Source organism: Oryctolagus cuniculus, chromosome X, assembly GCF_964237555.1.
Source record: "Oryctolagus cuniculus chromosome X, mOryCun1.1, whole genome shotgun sequence".
Lineage (NCBI taxonomy): Eukaryota > Metazoa > Chordata > Mammalia > Lagomorpha > Leporidae > Oryctolagus > Oryctolagus cuniculus.
The window spans coordinates 26,763,036-26,774,830 of record NC_091453.1 but is presented as its reverse complement, the minus strand read 5'-3'; the positions used below and the strand labels follow the sequence as shown (position 1 = coordinate 26,774,830).

Here is an 11,795-nt window from a genome sequence, read left to right as displayed (position 1 = left end):
ACCAAAATAGCTATGCACAATATCATCGGCAGGGGAAGGCGGATAAGGGACCATTTATACCATGCTAGAAGAGTCAACGGACAGGATTCTCACTCTGTTGCTTATGTTGTCTTGACCTTGGGTCTTTAAAAACAAACGTATATATTTATTTGAGAGGCGGAGACACAGCGGTCCCATCCGCTGTTTCACCTCCCAAATGTCTGTGATGGCTGTGGTTGGGCTGGGTCAGGCCAAAGCTGGGAGACGGGAAATCAATCCAGGTTTCCCACCGGGGTGGCAGGCGCCCCGGTGCCTCCCAGGGTCTGCATACTCCAACCCAGGCACTCCCACATGACACAGCTCTCTTAATCACTAGGCCAAATACCCGCCCAGCTCTTAGACTTTTTGACTCGGTAACCGGAAGCCACAGTTGTACTTTTGACCCTCTCTTGGTCTTGGATTTGTTCCTTTTAGTTAAGGCTCTGCCTTGGGCATCTCTGCTCCCTAACACCCTCTAAAGCCAGGGGTCCTGGCTTGAAAGGTCTTGGCAGTTCCTTCTATAACCCAGAGTCCTGCCCACACTCCTTCCCAGCGATTGGCTCCAATTCCTAGAGACGGGTAACTCTTGTCACCCATTGCCCCGTCTGCTGTCTTGGCCCTGCCTGTGCCTGGAGTCTGATGAGATGCTCTGAACACCTTTAGGAACATTCTGTTTGACCCTCCTTACGCTGCCAGTATCACACAGTCAGCTGTCCTTTGCCACAGTTGTCAGATGCCAGGACATGGACTTAAAAATATAAAAATGAAAATATTTTGGTTCAGTATCTTAAAAAAATATTTTACTCATAGGGCTGTGTATTTAACAATACTGGATCCAACAAGAGACTAGGAAAAACACATTAAGAATTCAGAGACGTGGCAGACCTTGGCATTGATCCACTCATATCCCCCTGGGCACTTGCTCTTCCAGTACAAGTGCAAGGCTTTCTGCTGCAAGCACCTTGAACTCTGTTCCTGTGTACTTTCTCTCGGCCAAGGGCAGGGCAGACACGACTGGCAGAGGGTGAACACCTCTGGGAGAAGACCCCTGCCAAAGACAGAGGGGAGTTTAGGATAAATACGGTAGCTTCCTTTCTTCAGTGTGTGTATGTGTGTAGATGTATGACTAGACAACCCCAAAGCGTGGTCTGCTCTTTTTCCCAGACTTCCCAGCGTAGCGGAGCCTCAGTTGCCCATAACTGTAACATGCTCCATAATTCACCCTTTTTGACTCCTCCTCTTCCTGTCACACTTCTTCATTCACGTACTGGTGTTTTCTGAACGCACCTCCCTCCTAGCCCCCCAAATTTATGCTCATATCCTTGTCTTGGGGTCTGCTCATGGGGCAATAACAACGAAGGCAAGAGGTCCCATATTCAAATTAAGGACTGAGCCATTTTTCTGAGAAGGCAACCTGCTTTGAACAGTAGCATAATAATACACTTTGTGGAATACATTATGAGAGAAAAATGCAAAGTCCCCTGTGCTATGGGTTGAACATAATTTGGCTCGAAAACTCGTGCAAGAATTGAAACCTCAAAGTCATAGAGTCATGAATTATGATGTTTAAGAAGTAGTCCTCATGGGTCAGAGGACTACTCGGGAGACAGTTCTCGCGAGAGGGTTGGTTATGAAAGCCTGAGTGAGGTCCAAGTGCTCTCTCTGCTTCCTGGCCCACACATGCTCCTTCCTCTAAACCTGCCCCACCTCTGTCCTCAGCAGAGGCCAAACCAATGGGGCTATCTAATTTTGGACTGCGAATCTCCAGAACCATGAGCCAGCATAAAACTCTTTACTTCCTAAGTACCTTCTCTCAGGTATTTTGTTGTAGTAGCAGAAAGCTGATAGACCCCTGTGAATAGCACTTTCTATCCAGTTCACATAGACTCTACTGACTTCTAATAGGGGTTATGAGATTTTTAAAGTGAACTAAATTTAGGATAAACAAAATTAGGCAAGTTTCTTCACTTTAATACCCCCGTAATCATTAGGAGTTGATGGGCTTTGTAAATTTTTAGAAATAGCCTACAGGCTCTCCAAATTCAATTGCTCTTACAATCGCTTTTCCTTAAGGAACTGTGTTTATATCTTGCAGAGAGCTGGCATTTCAGGGAAAATGGGAAAAGTCTGGTGCCCAAGCTACAGAATTAAAGCCGAATACTGAGACCCACACAAGGCAGGTTTTATCAGGTGGTGCGAAGTCAGCATTTCAAGGTACCCGTGTGTTCTATGTCTCAGCCAACTAGAGGAGCAATCATCTAGGGACTGAGATCAGCTGTTAGTGTTTCTTTTATGCAGAAAATTGGTTATTTAGTTAGCCTTCCTTGAACATTCACCGAGAAAATAGGCAGAGAAACTTGTTGCTCAAAGAGTGCTCCACAGCCCAGCAGCAGCACGTAAAGCTTGGTAGAGGAGCTGGCCCTGCTGCACAGCAGGTTAAACCACCACCTGGGACTCCGGCATCCCATACGAGCGCCACTGCACGTCCCGGCTGCTCTACTTCTGATCCAGCTCCCTGCTAATGCACCTGGGAAAGCAGTGGAAGATGGCCCGAGTGCTTGGGCCCTTCAACCACGTGGGAGACCCGGATGAAGCCCTCGGCTCCTGGCTTCAGCCTGGCCCAGCGCCAGCTGTTGCAGTCATTTGCAGAGTGAACCAGTGGATAGAATCTCTCTCTCTCTCTCTCTCTCTCTCTCTCTCTCTCTATCACTCTGCATTTCAAATAAATAAATCTTTTTCAAAAAGGAGAAATTTATCTACAAAAAAAAATTAGAGCTGTACCTTAGATTGAATCAAAATTTGCACTTTAACAAGATCCCCAGATGGTTTCTGGACACATGGCTATCTGAGAGCTCAACCCATCTAACCTTCCATGTGCCACAGGAACTCCTTCAGTCTGACGCTGGAGAATGATTTATCTTACAACCCTTGCTGCAATCTTCCCAGGGGCTGCAAACGTACCGCCTCATTGCATTTAGAAAGCTCGAATTGTTCAAACAGGGGTCCTTCCGTGAACTAAAGCTCACCTCTCTGTACTTTCTACTCTTGGTTCTGGCTCTGTCCTTGAGAGGGAATGTCACAAAACAATTCGAACCCTTCCTGTATAAAACAACTCTGTTATGGTTTGGATAGCATTCGGGCGTCTCCCAAAGTCTTATGTTAATAATACTAAGAGGATGGAAATTGAATCCAATTATGGATCTAGACGTGGGGCCTTTGGAGAGTGATTAGATGGCATTCACTTGAGTGAGCCCTCACGATTGAATCCTGGTGGCTTTATAGGCTATCACAGAGACAGAGACATGCACACAGATGTCTCAGATGGTGTCCTGTGCCACCTTGGGACTGCCAATAAGACAGCTGTCACTGGGGCAGGCACTGGGGCACAGTGGGTGAAGCCACCCTTGGGATACCCACATCCCATATCAGAGTGCCTGGATTGAGTCCCAACTCCACTTCTGATCCAACTTCTTGCTAAAGCATCTGGGAGGCAGCAGGTGACAGCTCAAGTACCCGGGTCCCTTCCACCCATGCGGGAGACCTGGATGATTCCTGAAACCGGACTCTGGGCTTCAGCCTGGCCCTGCCTTGGGTGTAATGGGCACCTGGGGAGTGAACCAGCAGACAGAGGAGAGATGCACTGACTGGCTGGTCTCTTCCTCTGCCTTTCAAATAAATAAAACTTTTAAAAAAATCTTTTTTTATGTTTGCAAATATTGTTTTATTTTAAAACACACACTATTCGATACAAATGCCTTTTCCCATTGTGGTACGGAAGATTACACTGAACTAAACTTCCTCGCTGTGAATCCCCTGTTCTCGGAGTCTTAGAAAGGACGAGAAGATAATCTCTTCCTTTACTTTCCTGTTTGTTGTAATAACAGTCCTTTGATGCCAGTAATTATATGATCGGTTTTTCATAACTGGTGATTATTATTAACGTTTTGCAGTGGCTGCTTTTCCTTGGTATCTAACACCCAAGCATTGCTTCCAACGTGTTTGTGGCAGGTTCATTCACACTAAATATATAATCATTATTTACTTTCTTCTGCGCCACTACACCGAGCCTCACAAAGGCTGCTGAGGCACTTCTGTGTGCATCAGAAGATAATACAGCCCAACACTGAGAGGCACCTTGACTGTGAAGATGCCTCGTGAATTTTCTAACAGCAGTCAAGTATTGCTTCTCCGTGAAGTGGTCGGATTCTGCTTTCGAGAGGCCTATGAACACTGGCAGAAAACATTCCACAAAAGTTCTGGAGAGTCCTCTGAGCAGTTCCAGCCCAACATTTGCTTTGTCCGCAGCTGGGAGGTTCCTGGTAGTCACTTGCAGGTCTCACTTTCACAAAGCAGGGAACAATCTTCTTCAAAGTTCTTTTACTGTGTCTCCTGGGAAGAAGATGAACTCGTCCGGGAAAACACAGTGCAGGAAATGAAAGCAACCAAAGACATCCTCTTTCCTGAAGCCAGCTGTCATCCGCCACGCTACGGCGACGAAGGAAAAGCGCACTCAAGTGTTGGGCAGCTGGTTCCGCTAAGTCGGGCACCTGAGCAGGGTGATGTGCTGGCAAATCAGTCCATCGACCACTTCTGAGTCCGCAGATGTCCGCTGCACAATCAACTGATGAGGCTGGAATGCAGTAGACTGTGGGACGGGACTACTTCTTTGGCAGGCTCATGATTGGGCCAAATGAGAAATCCTCCGGATACCCGGGCTTCATCCTTTCGGCCATCGTCTTTTCCAGCAGAACATCAGAGTCCGCCGACGGCTGGTTCTGAGCACTGTTGGGGCATGTGGGCTCAGAACTAGGTTTCCAGTACGCGGATGTTGCATTTTGTAGGCAACTTAAGTGAGCAAGCCACATGTGCCCTTGGACTGCTTCTGAGAAATATACCTTGGAACCAAGTGATATGGGCTCCTCCTCATCATCCCAGAGGCCAGAGATTGAAGTGACACAGGGTCTCCAAGGTCCGCAGGGATACTTCCAGAATTTTCAGAGAAAAATCTGTCTCGCTTTTGACAATCCAGTTATAGATTCTTTTGGCTTAGGAACCCCTAGAAGCTCACATGCATAAAGAGTTTCGTCTGATCTTATCATAGCTAATGCTGACTGGCACAAGAAAGGTATTAAAAACTTCTCTTTAAAAAATGGTTCTAGGGCCAGCATCGTGGCATAGAAGGTTAAGCTGCCACTTACAGTGCCAGTATCCCATATGAGTGCCACTTTTGAGTCCCAGATGCTCCAGTTCCAATCCAGCTCCCTGCTAATGAGCCTGGAAAACAGCCAAAGACAGCCCAAGTACTTGTCCTCTGCACCTACATGGGAGACCTGAAGAGGCTCCTGGCTTTAGGCTGACCCAGCCCCAGCTGCTACAGCCATTTGGCAAGTGAACCAGTGAACGGAAGACCTCTTTCTCTTCTCTCTGTCTCTCCCTCTCTCTTAACTGCATTACAAATAAATACATAAAATCTTTTTTTAAAAATGGTTCTATCACAATACTCAGAAGGCCAAATTTAGAGGTCAATGTTTTATGGGACAGAATGGCTTCTTGTCCCTTCTAGGAAAAATTCTACACGAACATAACCATTCTGAAACATAGTTTTTACATATTCAGAGAATACAGGCAGTAGGGTTTATTGCCACTAAAGCTGTGCCACACCTGACATCCTGCACAGCTCACTAACCATTTTCATTCCCAGGAAGTCCCTTCCTGCTGCTGTAACTGGCACAGTAAGGCATAGAAATGACAACATGAGAAAGTCAAAGTCAAACTCAGGGTGAACAACAAAGCACAGCAAGCCAATGTGTAGAGGGAAAAAGATGGATACAGAGCTAGAATAAAAAGAGAAAGGAAGCTTGGTATCAGGTTTGAATACCTTCTTCATTTATGCACATTTTTGAGAAAATTTGTTTAAATATTTGGCTCAATGTGAAAGCAAAAAACTGCATGGCTCCCAGACTAAATTTGTGGCTCATTTCATCCAAGATCTCACAAATTGCCTCTCGAAGGACATTGATAGATTGGGGTGATTCCATGGAAAGCTGTTTAATGATATAATGAATCTCTTCAGAATTGAGAACGCTATTTTTAATATCACTTGGCTCACAAGGGCTACCGCTCTTTATAGACAAGAGGTGCATAGCATTTCCTTGCAAATTTCAAATCACTGACATGCCTCCTCTCTTCTACAATATCTTCAAACTCATCCCACTTTTGGAGTTTAAATAGAGAAGGATGGCAGTGCTGGGATTGATGGAGTCAACAGAGAAGCAAGAATTAGATGAATGAGAAGAGTCCATGGCGTGGCTGCCAGCCCTGGGCAGGGCCTGGTTTTCTTTGCTAAGCCTTGGTGGTGCTGCTCCCAGGGGCAGCCTGTGACCTTACCTAGGGTGAGGGCACCCTCTGCAACTACTCCCCAGGGCCTAAAAATATATCTTAAAAAAAAAAAAAAAAAAAAGAAAGGACACCCTCAATAGATGCCAAAACAATGGGGCTGTCCGATCTTGGACTGTGAGCCACCAAAACTGTGAACCAAAATAAACCTCCTGCCCTTATGAGTAGTTTATTTTAGGTATCTCACTGTCATCATAAAAAAACTGACAAACTCCATAGATAGTCCTCTAAGTTTTGTCTTTTCTAAGTTAAATGACTGTTCGATTTTCAAATATTTATAGATCATCCATTACATGCCACATGCTGTGTTATGAGCTGTAGCTGGGCCTGGCGCTGTGGCATAGTGGGCTAAGCCTTTGCCTGAAATGCCGGCATCCCATATGGGCGCTGGTTCAAGTCCTGGCTGCTCCTCTTCCTATCCAGCTCTCTGTTATGGCCTGGGAAAGCAGTGGAAGATGACTCAAGTCCTTGGGCCCCTTCACGTGCGTGAGTTACCCAGAAGAAGCTCCTGGCTCCTGGCTTCGGATCGGCCATTGCAGCCAATTGGGGAGTGAACCAGCGGATGGAAGACCTTTCTCCCTGTAACTCTACCTCTCAAATAAATAAAATCTTCGGAACCAAAAAAAAAAAAAAAAAAAAAAAAAAGAACTGAGGCTACAGCAATGAACAAGACAGAAATTATCCTTGCCAACATGACACTGTTATCTAAGAAGGGAAACAGAATAAAAAAAAAATTGATGTTGATATCTGCTTCTGGAAAGATAGCATAGAAATGACTTTCTCTATCCCCTCCACTACATATAGCCAAAACCCTTGAACATGAAACATTAGACAAACGTAAGAAGGCTTGGAACAGTGAAAGGAGGAAGAGTGGCCAGGGACTTGGGACAGGAAGCTACACATGGTGCTGAGCTCCTGGGTTTTCTTCTTAACCTCGTGTATGCAACTCTGGGTACTGGAGAAGCTGGCAAGTCACAAACACTGGCCGTCACCATGCTGCAGTGAGCGGCCATGAGCCTCCAGGAGGGGTGCCAGAGCAGGCCAAGTGGGAGCCGGGATCGTCATGGCCGGGGGCAGTAAGGGAAGCTCCCTCTCTGATGCCAGCAGAGACCACTCGGGGAGGCTGGACATTCACCCTCAGCCACCAGTACCAAGCGGTCCTTCCCTCTCCTGCCTGGGCTCGTATCTTAGGAAGCCTGCTGAACAGTCAGGACCTGATCACTGCTCAGCGGCAAAGAGATCACCCCCCACCCCCACACCCAACACCTCTCCCACCCCCGAAACCTAGGTAGCGGTAATGAGGTCCCCTTCCCATTCACAGCCATGGTGGAGACCTAAGGTAGAATCCCAAGTCACACCCAGCCCCAGCAGTCACAAGCGGCCCTCCTGTCTTCTCCTGGGGCGCCAACACAGGCTGACTAGACAACGTGGAGTCCACGTGCATGTGGTACATTGCAGGAGGCAATGTGGTGCAGGGGAGGCCCGCCGCTTACAACTCTGCCGCACAGCACAAGGCTTCCGTGGAAAGCCACTCATACCAAGAAACAGGACGGTCTCAGGATAAGATGATCACTAAGTGCCTCCACTGAGTTGACACACACTCAAAGTTATCTGATAAGGATTTTAAAAGCAGCCAGCATAAAACTGCGGCGATAACAAATGACAGGTGCGGGCGGGGTGGTGCAGCGGGTGGAGCCACTATGTGCAACACCAACATCGAGTACTGGAGCGCTGGCTCACGCCCTGGCTTGCTCTAGACTAGCTCCCTGCTAATGTGTCTGGGAAAGCAGCAGAAGACGGTCTAAGTTCTTGGGCTTATCACTCACATAGGAGACCCAGATGGAGCACCTAGAAGTCAGTCAGTCTCTCTCTCTCTCTCTCACTCTGCTTTTCAAGTAAATTTTTAAAAAGAAAAAGAAATTACAAACAAAAAAAATAGAGAGCCTCAGTGAGGAAATACAAAGTACAAAGAATAACCACATGGAGATTTTAGAATGGAAAAATGTGAGCTAGAAAATCACAATGAATAGGCTCATAGTAGACTAGGGTGGACAGAGAATAAAGAATCAGTGACCTTGGAGACATAAAACCAAATGATCCAATCTGAAGAGAGATACCTTAGGGTTACATAGGACTATACCTAGATATGTCATCAGAGCCGGTGCCGCGGCTCACTAGGCTAATCCTCCACCTTGCGGCGCTGGCACACCGGGTTCTAGTCCCGGTCGGGGTGCCGGATTCTGTCCCGGTTGCCCCTCTTCCAGGCCAGCTCTCTGCTGTGGACAGGGAGTGCAGTGGAGGATGGCCCAGGTGCTTGGGCCCTGTACCCCATGGGAGACCAGGAGAAGCACCTGGCTTCTGCCTTCGGATCAGCGCGGTGCGCCAGCCTCAGCGGCCATTGGAGGGTGAACCAACGGTAAAAGAAGACCTTTCTCTCTGTCTCTCTCTCTCTCTCTCTCTCTCACTGTCCACTCTGCCTGTCAAAAAAAAAAAATAATAATAAAGATTAAAAAAAAAAAACCTAGATATGTCATCAGAGCCCCAAAAGGAGAAGGGAAAAATATGAGGTTGAAACCTTCCCAAATTGGGTAAAAGACAGAAATAAGATTCAAAATCTATATGTACCTCAAATAGGATAAATATAAAGAAATACACATCAATGTATTTCATAGTCAGACTTCTAAAAACTAATGACAGATTCTTTCTTAAAGCTTTATTAATTTGAAAGGTAGAGTTACAGAGAGAGGGGGATAGACAGAGAGAGACAGAGAGAGACAGAGAGAGAGATCTTTGATCCACTGGTTCACTCCCCAAATAGCTGCAACCGCCAGGACTGCCCAGGCTGAAGCCAGGAGTTTCTTCTGGGTCTCCCACGTGGCTGCAGGGGCCCAAGGACTTGGGCCATCTTCTACTGCTTTCCCAGGTCATTAGCAGAGGGCTGGATCGGAAGTAGAGCAGCCGGGACTCCAATTGGCGCCCATATGGGATGCTGGCGCTGCAGGCGAGGCTGAACCTGCCGAGCCACAATGCCGGCCCCTAAGGAGAAATTCTTGAAAGCTGATAGAGGGAAACGATGCATTATCTGTTAGAGAAAACAATTTTAAAGATTATGGGCCAGCGCCATGGCTCACTAGGCTAATCCTCCGCCTGCGGCGCCGGCACACCAGGTTCTAGTCCCAGTCGGGGCGCTGGATTCTGTCCCAGTTGCCCCTCTTCCAGTCTAGCTCTCTGCTGTGGCCCAGGAGTGCAGTGGACGATGGCCCAAGTACTTGGGCCTTGCACCCCATGGGAGACCTGGAGAAGCACCTGGCTCCTGCCTTCGGATCAGCGTGGTGCGCCGGTCGCAGCGTGCCGGCCACGGCGGCCATTGGAGGGTGAACCAACAGCAAAGGAAGACCTTTCTCTCTGTCTCTCTCTCACTGTCCACTCTGCCTGTCAAGAAAAAAAAAAAAAAAGATTGTGGACATTTTATCAGAAACTGTAGAGGACAAAGAAGTGGCACAGCATTTTTAAGTGCTGAGGAAAAAAACTGTCAACCCTGAATTATATAAGGAAGCAAGGGGAAAAAAAATCTTCTCGGATGAAGGAAAACCAGAATTTGTCACCAGCATATCAATCCTAAAGAATGACTAAAAGACCACTATATTCCAAAAGCTGTACCTATGAAATTTATTAAACAAACACTTTCTTAAAAAAAAAAAAAAGATGACTAAAAGAAGTTCTCAAACACAAAGGGAATGCTTTACAAATTTAATTTCATTTAATTTATTTGAGAGACAGTGAGAGAGACAGACAGACATCTCCCAGTTACTGGTTCACCCCCCAAATGCCTACAACAGCTGGGGCTGGCCCAGGTCAAAGCCAGGATCTCAGAACTCAATGCAGGTCTCCCACGTAGATTTCAGGGATGCAACTCTCGGAGCTACTGCCTGCCACATCCCAGGGCGTATACTAGCAGGAAGCTGGAATGGAGCTGGGAGCTGGCAGCTGAACCCAGGCAGTGCAAGGTGGGATGCTGCGGGCACGCGCAGTGGTGTCTTAACTGCCGCGCATGACAAATGAAGGAATCTTGGAATATCAGGAGGGGAGGAAGAAGAAAGTAAAAAGCAAAAATATGGGTAAATACAACAGACTTGCTATCTCCTCTTGAGTTTTATAAATTAAGCTTGATGATTCAATTAAAATGATTGCACCATCGTAGATGGTTCTAATTGCATGTGGAGGAAATATATTTCAGGAAGTTATAAATCAGGGAGGGTAATAAGGTTTTGTTCTGTCTAACTGGTGAAGTGATGATACTGGTAGCTTCTGATGAGCTATGCGTATATGACTTACAATGCATCATACATATATATGAAGGGACCCTAAAAAATTTGCAGAAAAACTGAATCATAAGATACATTTGTTTTGATGTAAAAACATTTGAAATCCATGCATCGTTTTTTAATAGCATGCATTTCCCATGAGTTTTTGGAAGACCCTGCCAACTTGTATAATATAGCCACATGTCACTTAAAGACGGAGACACATTCTGAGAGGTGTGTCAGTAGGTGACTTTGTCATTGTATGAACATCCTGGGTGCACTTAGACAAACCCAGATGGTGTGGGTCTAGCACTTGATGCGGCCTCCCTGTACGATTAAGAGACAGGGAAACGCGAGATGCACAGGGCTGCTGGTGGTGTCGCGTGGTACGCTGTCTCGCGGTCAACTTCCGCACATGCAGAACACTCTAAAATGATGATGAGAGGTACAGTCTAGTGAATACACAGACCAGTCACATGGTCCATGTTTCTTATCATGACCCAGTATTATGTACCGTTCACAACTGTCTTTGCCACACTTGTGTACAGCTGGCAGTGCAGGAGGAGTGCTTACACAGACAGCACCACAAACCCGTGAGGAGTATGTTGTGCTGTGACATTGTGACAGCTGTGACGTCACTGGGTGAGGGGAACTTTTCAGCTCCACTTTAATCTTCTGGGACCACCGTCATATAGGTGACCCCCTGTTGACTGAAACGTTATCATGTGGTGCATGACTTCATATTGCCTAAAAGAACCAATATGAAAATTGTAAGAGGAGCTACACTCAATCATCATCATAACCCACACAAAGGCAGGGGAAAACAGAAATGGAAAGTGGAGCATAAACAAAACAAAACATAAAATGCTACCTTCCGCTTTCAAATGTCAATAACTATATTACATTTCAATGGCCTAAATACACCATCCACAAGACAGACTGGTAGAATGGATTTTAAAAATGACCCAACCAGGTGTTGTCTGTAAGAAACACATTTCAAATATAATGATATAGGTAGGTTGAAAGTAAAAACACAGGGAAGCTACATCATTCAAACATTAACCCAAAGAAAGCAAG

General features: G+C 46.4%; 2 pseudogenes; both read right to left on the bottom strand.

Moving 5' to 3' along the window:
- Window positions 1–2,850: 2,850 nt before the first annotated feature.
- On the bottom strand, window positions 2,851–6,431 carry LOC138847746 (dihydroxyacetone phosphate acyltransferase-like; annotated as a pseudogene).
- On the bottom strand, window positions 3,838–5,139 carry LOC100343086 (dihydroxyacetone phosphate acyltransferase-like; annotated as a pseudogene).
- Window positions 6,432–11,795: the final 5,364 nt, after the last annotated feature.